Below are 11,868 nucleotides of genomic sequence, written 5' to 3'. Positions count from 1 at the left end.
CACATGGCTGCTCGTGAGATGAACGAAATTGGGTTTCTATTGGGAAGGAGGGAGGGGAATGAATGGTTAGGTTGGAAACCAAGGTGATGAGCCCAACCTTCCAAAATGGGCCAACTCAGCAAAATGCCTGAGGGGGTTGCATCTCCCTAGGGTGCCCCTAGACCCCCCAGGACACAGATTCTCCTTGCTCCATCTTCCAACTCGCCATCAGCATCTAATAAACTCCCCCTCCCCAGTTCTGTGCCCAACATCAGGGATCCGGAGGGGACCATGGCAGACCAGTCTGTATTCTGAGTCCATGTCTATGAGGGTGTTCTTGGGATGAGGGGAGGTACAGGTGCTGTGAGGGCACGGAGAAGGGATGCCAAGCCCGCGCTTGCACAGTCGGAGGAGGTAGTCAAAGGCTGGTGGGGAGGCTGGGGCAGGATCCGACCTCTTCAGGGCTGAAAAGCCCTGTTGAAGACTAGTCCATCCAGAAGGTTCTCAGCAGCCCCTGGAAGCTTCTATGAGGGGCTGGGACCAGCATTAGGCTTCAGAAAATTTAGTGAGATATAAAACCTGCTATCAGATTCCTCACTCAAGCTGACACATGAGCCAATCATGGTCGTATACTGGGGTGTTTAGACCCCAAGGGGCGAAATTGTTAGGATATAGTGTGAGAGGTGCTTATAGTAGCATGTCAAATACATATTTTTAATACATATATCCTTATGTTATATTTCATATTATATAATCTCTATTTTAATATACAATTTATGAACAAACAGGATTGCTAAAAGGGAGGTGGGTGGGGAATGGGGTAACTGGGCAACGGGCATTAAACAGGGCACATGATGTAATGAGCACTGGGCGTTATATACAACTGATGAATCACTGAACTCTACCTCTGAAACTAATAATACACCATATGTTAATTAATTGAATTAAAATTAAAATTAAAAGAATAATGTATTTACACATTATACATTATATGCTATAAAATATGTAATTATATCATGGTGTATAAAATGCATTGCTTATTATATATTTAATATAAATTTTTATTTATATATTATTATATAGTTATTAAATTATATATCAATGGAAAATATAAAGATGTCTATCTGAATTATATTTGACGTATTTCAGAAAGACAATACTCTTGTGGTCTATGTGTTTTCAGCATCCTGGGGTACATAGCAGGGTGGCATTCTAATGACGGAACTGAACCTCTGTAATGACACCTTTCTTTCTTCACCCAAAGCCACCTATTGGAGCACTCCATTTTTTTTAAAGATTTATTTATTTATTTATTTATTTATTTATTTATTTATTTATTCATTCATTCATTCGTTCATTTATGATAGACAGAGAGAGAGAGAGAGGCAGAGACACAGGAGGAAGGAGAAGCAGGCTCCATGCCGGGAGCCCGACGCAGGACTCGATCCCGGAACTCCAGGATCACACCCTGGGCCGAAGGCAAGCGCCAAACCGCTGAGCCACCCAGGGATCCCCCCGGAGCACTCCATTTTTAAACCTGGAAAACAAGACTAGAAATCTACCTCCCATTGAGGATGGATGCACACAATACCAGATATATATCTGGAAGTCCTTTAAGAGCTGGGGCAGAGGAGGCATAATATTATTGGCATTTTGCTTCCTTCTTAGCCCTTAAAACTGGATGCCCTGAGTGATTGAAAGGCCTCCCCGTCTGCCACAGGTGGGTTGGAGGTGAACTGACATTTGCTCATTTCCAGGATGACCCGGACTCCTTCAAATGGGGATGGGCTACAGGGGGATCACAAGCACCCACACTTTGCTGTGGGATCCCTGCTTTCCATCAGCACAGAACTTTCACAAGCCCTAGCCTCAAAGTCATCATGGGTTGATCATTGTCTTGTGTCCTCCAAAGGAGGGCAAGGCCTTTATTGAGCACCGACTATGTACTGGGTGCTGTAGCAAGCACCACCCAGGGCCCAGGAAACACCTGCTCTTCCAGTTCTGCTCTCCATGTACAAACCCTGAACCCAGATCAGGTGACCTGGATGCATGCCCACTTGTGATTCCAGTGGTGAAGGTGAGGCTCTGCATCATGTCTAGCATTTGCCCAGTGAGAGAAAACCCTCAGCAGGGACGTTGGGAGGCCAGGGATCTGGTCAAAACTCTGCTGCTAACTGGCTGGGGAGCTCTGGCCCTGCTCCGTCAGCTCATGAATGAGATCACCTCGGCGGGGGGCCTCTGAGCTACCCAACACCCTCCCATGACTCAGCCTGCAGGGCTTTGCACTCAGGCTCTTTCCTGAGCCGGGGTGGGGGTGGCTTTTCCCCCCACCTCCACCTGCAAGCTGGGACTCCTCCTTCGGGTCCTTTGTCAGCAGGCACCTCATCCCAGAACCCATCAAGACACATACTTCCCAGTGAAGCATTTCTTATCAATTGTCTTAAGGGCCCGGCTCAGGTGCCATCTCACCAAGGCATGGCTCACAGTAGGTGCTCAATAAAAGTGTACCATATTGACTAGCATTGGGGTCTCCTCCCTCAGCCCTCCACACTGAGTGAGCAGTGCTCTCCAGAGGGCTAGATCATTCTTCTAACGGTTTGAACCTCTCCCCATGAAGGCTGTGAGGTAACAAAGGATAGAGGCCTTCAGAGATACTCAGGCCTTCAGAACTAAGGGAGGCTCGATTCACATCACCTCACCCAACAGCTGATGGTGACACCCTCGCGGCCACCATTAGTCACCCACCCGCCACAGGCACTTCTGTTCTTTTTATAACTCCGGGCAGCTGAGGCCAGCCGGGCCCTACACCTGCCCTAACGTTTATGCTCCACAGGCCTCCAGGATATGCTTTTTGGCAAGGCCTCCAGATCAATTAGCCAAGTCTGTGCTGAGAAGTTGGGAGGTTTGTGGGATGGGAACCGGGTCAGAAATCCCTCCCAGCCACCAAAGAGCTACTTAGGGCCAGTGGAGCTGAGCCTTGGGCGGAGGGGTGCCAAGAGCTGCGGGAAGACCAGGTCACGGAGAGAGCAAAATGCACAGAGAATGGAAAGCGCAGGGTAAAGGTCCAAATCCGGAGCGAGCTAAAAAAACACGTAGATTGCATGTTACCAGCTGTGTGCTTTCCCGAGTCGGCTCCAGCTGGCCAAGAGGAAGCTTCCTCCCACCCGGCCGCAGCTGACCTCCACCGAACGTTCCAAATAGGTCCACATACCTCTCCAGCCCCGTGGCCCAGAGAGCAGCAGCTGAGAGGTGAGCCCTCCCAGGAGGCAGCCACAGCCAGTGACCTCACTGCTCACGACTGAGCCGGGGCACCAGGGGGAGGCAGTAGGTGGGGCCCTCCATCCGTCCCTGGGGAGTGGCTTTTGGAAGGTGCACCCCTATCAAAGGGCAAATGGCCCAGAAAGCCAAACACAAGCCCCAGATTAGCGCCAAGGCTACACAGGTTTATCAGTCCCCTGAAGAAATGTCACTAGCTGCTGCCCATCATATGCTGGGGTGTCAAACAGCCCTGTGGCAGCCTGGGCTCAGACTGGATCTGCCCAGAGCTGTCAGCTGTCAGCTCCGGGGACTCCTTGGCGCTTCCTCCTCCTCCCAGCCAAAGTGACATTCAGGCCAATTGCTTCCCTCCTACCTCTAGCCCTACAGCCTCAATAACAGGAAGGACAGTGAGCGCGGCTCGTTCCTCAATCCTCCATCACCACTTGTGTGATACCATCCATGGGGTTCTTCTATCCCTCATCGTGGCCCCCACAGGGCTCTTGCTCTTCCCACTTCCAGAAAGCCATGACTGTGCAGCACCCAACCTCATCACCAGAACCGTAAAGAGCCGTGCAGGTGGGAGATGTTACCCTCCTTGTAGGCTTGCCCTGGTTCCCAGAGGAAGACACTAAACGTCTGGGTCAGAGGCCAAGGACTGAGTTGTTCACAGCACAGAGGGCAGCGGGAGATTCTTGTTCGCTCACGCCAAGTCCCGCGGGGCCCAGCTGGAGGTGGGCCCTGGTGGCTGCTGGGCCCGCAGTGCATATGCGTCACAGGGGAGGAACCCCAAGTTTAGGAAATGCCCATCTTATAAGGGAGCTGCTAGCAAACGGCCCTGCCCTGGAGAGAGGCAAGATCACTACTGGCCAGGGCCATCTGCTATGCCCTCAAAAAAGTAGTCCAGAACCAGAGCTATTCAGGAGACAAGCAGAGACTCCTTAGAATCATGTCCCAACAGATTCTATGGAAGGGACGCAAGCCTGTGAGCTGAGCAGAGAGGCCCCCCATCTCCTTATGTGCAAGAGCAGTGGGAGCTACATCCCGTTCTCCCTTGGCTGAGCCCCGTCTCAGACCAGAGCATCGAGAAGCAGAGTCTGATACATCCAGGGGAAGGCTGGTGGGAGCACCAGGTACCTGGGGTCCGAGAGGGGGAAGGAGGCCACAGAAGGGGCATCGAACTGTTAAGGGAGCCCCGGGAGCCCAGCCTCTGACTTAGATGACCCATTTGTGTGCAATCCCGAAGGACCCCTCCCCTTGGGACTTCCTTCCCTGCTTCACCCACATGACTTCCCTGGTCCTAGCAAGAGAGAAGGTCCCTGGGGACTCCGGAGCTCATCCTGCTGGTAGGAACTTGAGGGCTCCTTGGATTTAGCCCAGAGATTACAGCCTCGGGCCCCAACAGCAGACTGGCCCAGGCTCAAGCCCAGTGCTGCCTCAGACCTGGTGCAAGTCACATCACCTCTCCAGTGCCTCGCTTTCCTTCCATGTAAAATTAAAAGAACAGAGCTACCTACTCATGAGAGATCTTATAAAGATTAACCCTCCAATCCACGGGAAGTGCTAGGCTATCATGAAGTAGCAGCACCAGAAATGATGACCACCAGGTTCCCAACGATTGTTCTGGTGGGAAAACTAATGGCGGAAAGTGGAGGTGGACCGGCCAAGATCACACTGCAAGAGAACGTAAGCTCTGGTATTCCAATCGGGTGCCCTAACCTGCCCCCCGGGATGCCCGCACCCACTGGGGCTGCCCAATCCACCAACCCCACGTCCTTCCTTCCACCTCTTCTCTCCTGCCTCAAGCAGCCTGGCACCCTCCACCTTGGGTGCTTGACACCTTGCCGACAGGATTTCGCCCACTGTCCCTGGCTTGTCCCTGTCGAATGCACAATCCAGAAGGGCTTCAGGAAAGTCCATAATGCTGGCTTGCCACTTATCAGCTCATGACTTGCAGAACGACCCCGTTGAGCCTCAGTTTCCCCATATGTAAAATAGGAAAAATCACAGAGCTGGTTTATGGGACCGTGGTGAGGACGCCTAGATGCAAGGTACTTAGCAGATGCCTGGCATATAATAAGGACTCAACGAATATCAGCTTTGTATTATTATTAGCCTTCAGTATTATTATTCTAAATGAAGGCATCCAGATCTGGGGGCTCTGTGGATTCTGTGTCCCAAATGAGAGCAGGTGAAAGGGTGCTGACCATGATTAAGTGGCTCATACACATGTCTCTGTCAGAAAGGCCTGGAAGCAGAACTAGTACATGATGCCACAATGGTGGAAGGACACGGCAACCACCAGCTGGACTCAGTTGTCTGGGGTCCCTCTGGGGTACTTCACCGAAGTGAGAAGATGACAACAACATGTGCAGCCATCCGTCAGAGGGCCCCACCAGGCTCTCTCATGCTCACAATGACCCCAGGGGATCAATACTCCTATTTACAGATGTGGAAATGTAGGCTCCGGCCCATGGTTTCACAGATCCAGAGCTAGAACCCATTCAGCAGAGCGCCCAAGGTCCCACGGAGGCAGGTGCCACAGTGGGGCCAGAGCCAGGTGGCTCTGCAGCATCTAGAGGGCCTCTGTCCTACTTCTCACAGATCAGGTTAAGCACCAGCTGGGTACAGGGCTGGGTACATGGCGGGGGTCACCAGCTTGTCCACGCTTGCCCGGGCTTCTCCGGTTTGGGCATTGACAATCCCTGTCCTGGGCACCCTGGGATGGTTGGTCACACACTTGTGGCCAAGACCCACTGGCTTCAGAACAGGGCCTATTCCCTTCCGGAGCACCCCCGAGCTCCCTCAGTGGAGCCGCTCTCAGCTCCTGCTCTGCACCCCATCCCAGCTGCACCGTTGCCTAGGAGACCTCCCCACACAGGACGTGGAGGTGCTAGAAAGAGGGCTGGGTGTGGCTGAGTCTGTAGCAGGGACGTTGAGGTGAGGAAGAAGGTGAGAAGAACTATTTCTTACCCTCCCTTCTCGTGCGTGCTCCACTCCACGTACACAAGTGTCCCCAGCTCCATCTCTGCAGCTCCATGGCCTCCCTCGTGCTTCTCTTAGGCATCTTCCTCTGGCTGCTGCCCTCCTGCCTGGCTCCTGGCTGGAGGGGGACGGCAAGGATGTGACCAGCCACCAGTGCTTGGGCTCCTTCCTCGGGGACACACAGCACTTCCTGCCGCCTGATGGCCCCTGTGTCCCCTGCCACAATGCCCTGCAGCAGGGTGCCCTTCAGCACCTGCCCCTGGCACTCCCCAGCCACCAGCATTACCTCGCCAGGGCCACATCCAGCTCTTGTGAGGAAGTGTCCCCAGTATTTGGCGGACAACACCCATCATGACTGGCAGGTAGGGCTGGACATGGTCCAGGTGCCAGGGGTCAACGTGACTGTGGTTGTGGCGGGCCCCCACTCCAAGGCAGCCAGTGTCAAAGCCCCAAAGATGTGCCAGGACCGGTACAACTTCAACACAAACTTGGTGGCGTATCACTTCCACAGGTTGTCAGGCACGGGGGCGGGGCCTGCTGGGTGGCTGGGGAGGGCAGGTGAAGCGCTCAATGTGGTGTCTGCTCCCAGTAGATGCTCCAAACGGTCGTTTTTGATTTGACCTTTTATCCCCCAATATCTACAGTATGCACCCTCCCCTCACTGCCAGCTCCCCTGCCTCCAAGATTCTGCACCCTGTATGCATGACTCCTAATTGGTGCCCTTCCCAAATTGGTGACACGGAGGCATGGGCGGTGGTTGGACTGGGGCTGTGTACAGGCCCTGGGAGAGATGGGGAGGTCTGGCCCCAGGCGCCAGCTGCAGGTTTAGGAAAGGGCAGACTCTCTGAGAAGACGCTGGGTGCAGTCAGGGGAGAGGCTAGGAGGAGGGGGAGGGAGCACATAAAGATGACCCCACTGGTTTTTGCCTTGGTGACTAGGGGCCAGTAGGAAGCATCCCCTGAAATGGAGAAGGGAAGTTTAGGAGGGAGAGGATAGAGCTCCTCTGGAACAAGGTGAATGTGAAGTTTCTGGGACAACCAAGGGAACCCACCCCCTCCCAACCCCCGCCTGCAGTGAGCACCCAAGCCTGGCACCCTGGGGCAAGGAGAGATCTGAGAATCATCAGCCTCAGGGTGGCAGCGGAAGCCACAGGGATTGGTGAGCTGACTCTGGGGCAAGCGCAGTCAGAAGAGAGGCTTGATGGTGAAATTACCAGAACACGGACTCCTAGTAGCTAGAGGTCTTGTCCTCTGAGTTTTCTGACTCCTGGGCAATTTACTGAGCATCTTACTGGGATAGGATTGATTTTTAACCCCTTTTACACATAAATCTCCAGCCCCTGTGTGCCAGGGACTTAATTCCCATCCTCAAAATGCATTTGCGCAGTAGGATTCTGAGGCCTTCTGCAAATAGCACTTCCAGTGACTTCCCCTCCTCTCCAAGGTGGATGGATATGCAAATTACATCTCCATCAAGTCCCTTGCCAAACTCTAGTGTTTGGGGCTTTTTGCTTTTATCTTTTAACTTTGGGGGTGAAAAATTTCAAATATATACGAAAGCAAAGAGTATAATAAGCCTCCATGTACCCATAAGCCATCTTTAATAATTAACTTGTAGCTAATCTGCTTCATTCATACACTCCCCACTCCCCTACACACACACACACACAGGCACACACAGTGCATCCTCACTGGATTATATTGAGGCAAATTATAAATAGTTCAGTATATATCTTTAAAATATAAGATCTCTTTAAAGGAAGTAAATTTTTTTTGAAGTGTAACATATATACTGAAAAGTGTACAAAGAGCATGTGCTCAAGAAATATAAGCAATAGACACATCTAACTCATATAAGTACCTCCTAGACCAAGAAATAAAGAACTGGGTGCTGTCTAGAAGCCCCACCACGTAGTCACCCGATCCCTAAACCTTCACAAAATGACCACCTTTCTGCCCTCTGCTACCATAGATGAGTTTTCCCTATTTCGAACTTCATATACATGGAATCATACAATTTACATTCTGTTGTGCCTGGTTTCCTTCATTCAACATTTTACATGCAAGATTCATTCATAATTGTTTCCTGTACTCTTTGTTGGCTATTTGTTTTGCAGTGTAGAATTCCACAGCATGAAAAATACTACCGTTTATTCACCCATCCTATTATAAATGGACATTTTAGTGGTTTCCATTTGGGCTGTTAGAAATAGCACTGCTATGACCATTCTAGTACACAGCTTTAATTGGGCATAGCAATCATTCCTTGGGGGCATATGCCCAGGTTTGGGATTACCTGACCATAGGATATATGTATGTTTATCTTTAAAAAATACTACTAAACACTTGTGTCAATGGTTTGACCATGGGTTGTCTGTCTTTTTCTTATGGATTAGTAGAAGCTTATTTATATTCTAGATTTTATTTTTTTATATTTTAGATATTAATCCTTTGTTGGACATGTCTATTAAAAATGGTTTCATCTGGGGTGCCTGGGTGGTTCAGTCAGTTAGGCATCTGACTCTTGACTTCAGCTCAGGTCTTGATCTCAGGGTTGTGAATCCAAGCCCCATGTTGAGCTCCATGCTGGGCTTGGAACCTACTTAATTAAAAAAAAAAAAAAAAAAAAAAAGTTTTTTCCTGCTCTGTGGCTTATCCTCTTTGCTTCATCCATATCTTTTCATGAACAGAAATTCTTCATTTTCATAAACTCTAAATTATAAATTTTTCCTTTAGTAAGCCCTTTTAAAATCTTACTTACTAAATCTTCCCTCACCAAGGTCTTAAAGATGATTTCTTATGTTATCTTTTAGAAGCTTTACTTTTTTTTCATTTGGTTCTATATCCATCTAGAATTTACTTTTACATGAAGTCCAGGAAGGTTCAACATGCATGTTTTTCCAATATGAGTACTCAAATTTCACATACCATTTATTGAAAAGAACATTCTTTCATTGCATTTCAGTGGCACATTTCTCAGAAATCTGGTGACCGTAAATGTGTGTCTGTTTCTGGACCCTATTCTATCATCCATTGGTCTATTTTTCTATATGTATGCCAACATCATACTGACTCAATTACTATAGCATTAAAATAAGGCTTTATATTTGGTGGTAAAAGTTCTCCATTCCAGCTTTATACTTCTTCTATATATTCTTGACTATCCTTGGCCTTTTGCATTTCCATATAAATTTTAGAATTGACCTATAAAGTTCCATATTAAAGCAGGATTTTATAGAAATGCATTATATCTATTGATCAAATTGGGGAGCAATGACTTCTCTACAACTTTGACTCTCCTAATTCATGAACATGGTATATCCCTCCATGACGTTATTTACCTCAGTACTGTTTTAAAGATTTTAAATTTTATTTTATAATCATTGCTGGCACACTGACTTGGAATCCAGGGACATTACTAATTTATTGTTAATTCAATTGTTTATTATTAGATTCTTTTTAATTTTCAATGTACTCAATATGTCATCTTCATAAAGTGATAATTTTATTTCTTACTTTCCATTCATATGCCTTTATTTCCTTTGCTTACTTGTTGTACTAACTGCAACCTCCTAACTAACCACAACCTCCAATACAATGTTGAATAAAGTTGATGAAAGGCAGCACACTTGTCTTGTTCCCATTTTCCGAGGAACAGCTTTTACTATGCCACCATTAAGTATGATGTCAGCTGCAGTTCTCATCTATTTTTAGATTATTAAGAGTTTTTATCATGAATGGGTATTAAATTGTATCAAATGCTTTTTATATACTTTTTTTAACGATGCAACATTGTCTTTTATTATGTATGGGTTTTAAAAATTACTTCCTCAATCTATCCATACACAAGCAAAAGTAAGTATACTGTTTAACATACTGGAACTTAGAAATATTGATCATTGCCTAGAGAAGGGAAAATTATCCCTAAAACATGCTTAACCAGGAGGCCAATTCATCTGCCTGCCTCCAAGAACATGAGGATGAACATGATAGACTGTCCCCCATCTGAACCTTCATTCACCATCATTCGATAACCGTTCTTCAGGCCCAGATCAACAGCACATTTCTTGTCAACAATCATTAAATGTCCAAGAAGACTTTCATCATCATCTTCTGCTACAGAGATCTGAGATATATGTTTCTTGGGTATCACCAGAAAATGAGTTGGTGCTTGAGGGGAAATGTCATGGAAAGCAAGACACTCAAAAATGATTTTGGCTGGGATTTCCTTGCGGATGATCTTTCTGAAGATCGTGTCGCCTCCAGGCTGCGGCGGCCTGAACCTTGGCGATCTCATCGGCCATTGTGGCCTCCGCCTGCATGGCCGTCCTGGGGAGAGCTGCTTTTTATAACTTGAAAAGGATCTAAAATCCAGAATATATAAACAAGTTTTACAGCTCAACAATAAGAAAAGTAACTTAAAACTTTTTAAATGAACAAGGTATTTAAATAGACATTTCTCCAAAGAAGGTACACACAATGACCAATAAGCACATGAAAAGATGTTCAACATCATTAGGAAAATGCCAATCAAAACCACAATGAGATACCCCTTCACATGCACTAGGATGGTATAATCAAAATGACAGCTACAAGTGTTAACTAGGTCGTAGAGAAATTGGAACCCTCATACACTGTTGGTGGGAATGTAAAATGGTGCAGCTACTTTGGAAAAATGGTTTGGAAGTTTCTCAAATAGTTAAACCCAGAGTTACCATATGACCCAGCAATTCCACACCTAGGTATATACCCAAGAGAAATGAAAATGTAGATCCACACAAAAACTTATACATGAATGCTGATAACTCCCTTGTTCATAATAGTCAAAAAGTGGGAACAATCCATCAACTGATCATTAAATAAACAAAATGTGGTATAACTATACAATGGAATACTATTCAGACATAAAAATAATAAAGTACTAATAAATGCTACAATATGGACAAACTTTGAAAGCCTTATGCTAATTGAATGCACCCAGACACACAAGAACACATATACTTGTCCTATGGTTCCATTTGCATGAAATTCCCAGAATAGGCAAATCTATAGATAAGGAAAGTAGATTAATTGTTGCCAGGGACAGGTAGAGGGAGGGGAGGAGAGAATGTAGAATGACTGCTAATAGATAGGAGATTTCTTTCCGGGGTAATGAAAATGTTTTGATAGTAGATAGTGGTGATGGTTGCACAACATTGTGCATGTATTTAAGACTACAAAATTTAAACTCTAAAAGAGTGACCTGGGTATCCCTGGGTGGCTCAGTGGTTTGGTGCCTGCCTTTGGCCCAGGGCATGATCCTGGAGTCCCAGGATCAAGTCCCGCATTGGGTTCCCTGCATGGAGCCTGCTTCCCCTCTGCCTGTGTCTCTGTCTCTCTCTCTCTCTCTGTACTCATGAATAAATGAATAAAGTCTTTCAATAAATAAATAAATAAATAAATAAGTGACTTTGATGGTATGCATATCTTAATTTAAAAAAAGAGAGAGAGAAACAGTTTTATAGCCAGTGTACAGTTAAATTGACTTATAATCCAAATTATTCTTAAAAATGTCTCAGGAAGACATCACATTGGAGACAATGACCCTGACTAAATCAGTTGATTTCTATATAAAGACAATATTTTATACAGGATCAAAAAAGAAAAAACA

The 11,868-nt window shown here is 46.9% G+C and overlaps 1 pseudogene; it reads right to left on the bottom strand.

Annotated features, from left to right (window-relative positions):
* Nucleotides 1–9,991: 9,991 nt before the first annotated feature.
* On the bottom strand, nt 9,992–10,515 carry LOC140631514 (adenosine 5'-monophosphoramidase HINT1 pseudogene; annotated as a pseudogene).
* Between the last annotated feature and the right edge of the window lie 1,353 nt (nt 10,516–11,868).

The sequence above is a fragment of the Canis lupus genome, chromosome 4 (genome assembly GCF_048164855.1).
Source record: "Canis lupus baileyi chromosome 4, mCanLup2.hap1, whole genome shotgun sequence".
Lineage (NCBI taxonomy): Eukaryota > Metazoa > Chordata > Mammalia > Carnivora > Canidae > Canis > Canis lupus.
This window is presented reverse-complemented; position numbering and strand designations above follow the sequence as displayed.